The following is a 4,204-nucleotide window of genomic DNA, read 5'->3' as shown; positions in this document are numbered from 1 at the left end:
GATGGAAGAAAATGTATCTGTGTCTGGTTGGATTTTCACGCTTTTCTATTCCACGAGTTCAGGTGTACACTTGATTATACTATGTAAGGAAAAGGCCAATCAAATGATATTTTCCTTTTAGCAACAAAAAGCTTTTTGGCAGTGGAAACATTTTTGTTTAATCTCTACCTTTGAACTCTAGGAATCTGATGCTGTTTTCTTTGTTCTTTCTCTCCCATCCACCATGATTTCTCTTACTTTTCAAAGAATTATGTTACAGAGCTTCTGTTATCTGGTGCTTTGCATTGTAGCTTCAAGGTGTTGGTCACATTTGGTCCCAGTCTTCGGATTTAGTATTCACTGTGTAAATTATAAAGAATTTTATTTATATGTGTAATGGGCTGATCCATTTACAGCAAATCATTTCCCTCCTTTCTCTAATGATACCTCTTTTTTGTTATCGCACCAGGTGTCCACTAGCTAAAGCAGGGAAGTGGGCATCATTACTCTTTATGCCCTAGGGTTTTATGCTGGATAATGGGAGCCAAGAAAAGCCTAGCTCTCGTCCCTTACCTCATGTTCCCTCCCCACCTGCCAACAGCCCAGCTTTCCTCCCCATAGTCTGTTTTGATGACTGCTAGAACTGAGTTATGGTTGCTTGACTGTTTACATTAGCAACATGCCCAGTGCTCAAATGTTTGTGAACAACAAACCCCAGAGTTTCATTAACATGGATGAATTGAAATTAACGTTTGAATTTAAATGAATATTTGCAGCGCTTTCCATTATTTACTCAACTCTAAGCCCCTGCAGCCATCGGGTTTCATGTCTGGCCCTGTTAATGCACCATGCTGCATGGGTTTTGCTGGGTATGGTCCCTCCTGTCAGTGTTCACATCAAGACTCATTACAACACAACTTTTTCATGATGAGTGACAGCAGACACTACACCCAGTGGCGCTGCATCTGAACAGCTTACTTGTGTGCTGATTATAGGGTGTGCGCAACACTAGGAACAGTTGCAGTTTGGCTTCTCTGTATGTGCACTGTGTTGCAATTTCTCTCGTCTTCAGAGTGATTACTTCTGAGTATTATACATGTCAAGCACATTGTGATGAGGATTTTATTTGTCTTTATATGATTGGTAACGACACACTATATATCGGGGTTTGATAGCACTTTAGGTCCCGATCCTATAAGGAGCTGCAGGCGAGTAAGCTCCTGTGCTTGTGCAGAAGACACTGAAGGATTGAGGACTTAGTCAATTGGAAGGGCCACTAACCTCTTCTCAGGGGTTAGTGACAAAACAAGTGCACTTGTCTGCAGCATTTGAAGGCTGAATAAGGTGTTTTATACCTGATCCTCCAGAGTGCCAAGCCCTCAATCCGTGTTGACCCCAGTGGGAGCGGAGGGCACGCAACACATTGCAGCATTGGTGCCTAAAAGCTTCTTTAATATTCTTAGCAATATGCTGTGTCCAGATGTCAGTCACTTGTGTCTTTTGCATGGCTTGCTAATTTGCTAAGTCTGTACCACACTTGATCTTTGTCTTATCGATTTTTTTATGGCTTATGAATGTTTATGTTCATGTAATGCTATTTATTTTTCCTATGTAACCAGAAAGCTTGCCTTCTCTTGCTCACATTCTAGAAGATGGTTGTTTGCTAAACTATACTTATCTACAAATTAGGGCTCTCTAATATAAGTACTGTAGTACAATCTCTTTAGCAAGAAAGTTGAACTTAGAAATGTAGAATTATGTACAAAAAACCATATCACATTGGCGGCTCATAGTCATCCTGTGGTCAACCAAAACTCCAAGGTCCTTCTCCTCCTCTGTTGCTTCCAACTGATGTGTCCCCAATTTATAACTAAAATTCTTATTATTAATCCCTAAATGCATGACCTTGCACTTTTCACTATTAAATTTCATCCTATTACTCTTACTCCAGTTTACAAGGTCATGCAGATCTTCCTGTATGATATCCTGGTCCTTCTCTGTGTTAGCAATACCTCCCAGCTTTGTGTCATCCGCAAACTTTATTAGCACATTCCCGCTTTTTGTGCCAAGGTCAGTAATAAAAAGGTTAAATAAGATTGGTCCCAAAACTGATCCTTGAGGAACTCCACTAGTAACCTCCTTCCAGCCTGACAGTTCACCCTTCAGTACGACCCGTTGTAGTCTCCCCTTTAACCAGTTCCTTATCCACCTTTCAATTTTCATATTGATCCCCATTTTTTCTAATTTAACTAATAATTCCCCATGTGGAACCATGTCAAATGCCTTACTGAAATCGAGGTAAATTAGATCTACTGCATTTCCTTTGTCTAAATAATCTGTCACCTTCTCAAAGAAGGAGATCAGGTTGGTTTGGCACGATCTACCTTTAGTAAAACCATGTTGTAACTTGTCCCAATTACCATTGACCTCAATGTCCTTAACTACTTTCTCCTTCAAAATTTTTTCCAAGACCTTACATACTGCAGATGTCAAACTAACAGGACTATAGTTACTCGGATCACTTTTTTTCCCTTTCTTAAAAATAGGAACTATGTTAGCAATTCTCCAGTCATACGGTACAACCGCTGAGTTTACCGATTCATTAAAAATTCTTGTTAACGGGCTTGCAATTTCATGTGCCAGTTCCTTTAATATTCTTGGATGAAGATTATCTGGGCCTTCCGATTTTGTCCCATTAAGCTGTTCAAGTCTGGCTTCTACCTCAGATGAGGTAATATCCACCTCCATATCCTCATTCCCATTTGTCATCCTTCCATTATCCCTAAGTTCCTCATTAGCCTTATTAAAGACTGAGGCAAAGTACTTATTTAGATATTGGGCCATGCCTAGGTTATCCTTAACCTCCATTCCATCCTCAGTGTTTAGCGGCCCCACTTCTTCTCTCTTTGTTTTCTTCTTATTTATATGGCTATAGAACCTTTTACTATTGGTTTTAATTCCCTTTGCAAGGTCCAACTCTACATGGCTTTTAGCCTTTCTCACTTTATCCCTGCATGTTCTGACCTCACTGAGGTAGCTTTCCTTGCTAATCCCACCCTTCTTCTACTCCTTGTAGGCTTTCTGCTTTTTCTTAATCACCTCTCTGAGATGCTTGCTCATCCAGCTTGGCCTACAACTCCTGCCTATGGTTTTTTTCCCCTTTCTTGGGACGCAGGCTTCTGATAGTTTCTGCAGCTTCGACCTAAAGTAATTCCAGGCCTCCTCCATGTTTAGATCCACACGTTCTTCAGTCCAATCCACTTCCCTAACTAATTTCCTTAATTCTTTAAAGTTAGCCCTAGAGAAGTCAAAAACCCTAGTCCCAGATCTATTTTTGTTTATCCTTCCATCTAGTTTGAACTGAATTAGCTCATGATCACTCGAACCAAGGTTGTACCCTACAACCATTTCTTCTATGAGGTCCTCACTACTCACCAAAACCAAATCTAAAATGGCATCCCCTCTTGTTGGTTCTTCAACTACTTGGTGAAGAAATCCATCAGCTATCACATCCAGAAAAATCTGAGCCCTATTATTCTTACTAACTCTTGTCCTCCAGTCTATATCTGGGAAGTTAAAGTCTCCCATGATCACACAATTCCCATTAGTGTTTACTTCATTAAAGACATTGAAGAAGTCTCTATCCATATCCAAATCAGATCCCGGTGGTCTGCAGCACACCCCAAGCACTATCTCAGGGGAGGCTCTAGTAGCTTTCTTTCCCAGTGTGATTTTTGCCCAGACAGACTCTGTCTTATCCATTCCATCACTTCTTATTTCTTTACAGTTAACCTCATCATTGATATACAATGCTACTCCACCAGCTTTGCCTTTGTTTCTGTCTTTCCTAAACAGCACATAGCCTTCAATACCTGTACTCCAGTCATGACTACTATTCCACCACATTTCCGTTATCCCTATAATATCTAGTTTCACTTCCTGCACCAGTAGCTTTAGGTCCTCCATTTTGTTACCTAGGCTCCTCGCATTAGTGTACAGACATCTTAATTTTTGCCGTTTGGCTTCACTGACATTCTTTACCCAGTTAGGCACAGACATTCTACCACCAGCATCACCTGTTAGACAGGTATCTACACTACTCTTCCTCCTTATGTCAATTCTTCTGTCCACGGCTGTATCCCCTCTTACTTTGTTTTCTTCACTCTCAAGGTTAAATTCCGGCATGGAGATCACTTGGACATCTCCCAACCATCTCCCCCAAATT

Source organism: Gopherus evgoodei, chromosome 8 (genome assembly GCF_007399415.2).
Source record: "Gopherus evgoodei ecotype Sinaloan lineage chromosome 8, rGopEvg1_v1.p, whole genome shotgun sequence".
Taxonomy (NCBI): domain Eukaryota; kingdom Metazoa; phylum Chordata; order Testudines; family Testudinidae; genus Gopherus; species Gopherus evgoodei.
This window is presented reverse-complemented; position numbering follows the sequence as displayed.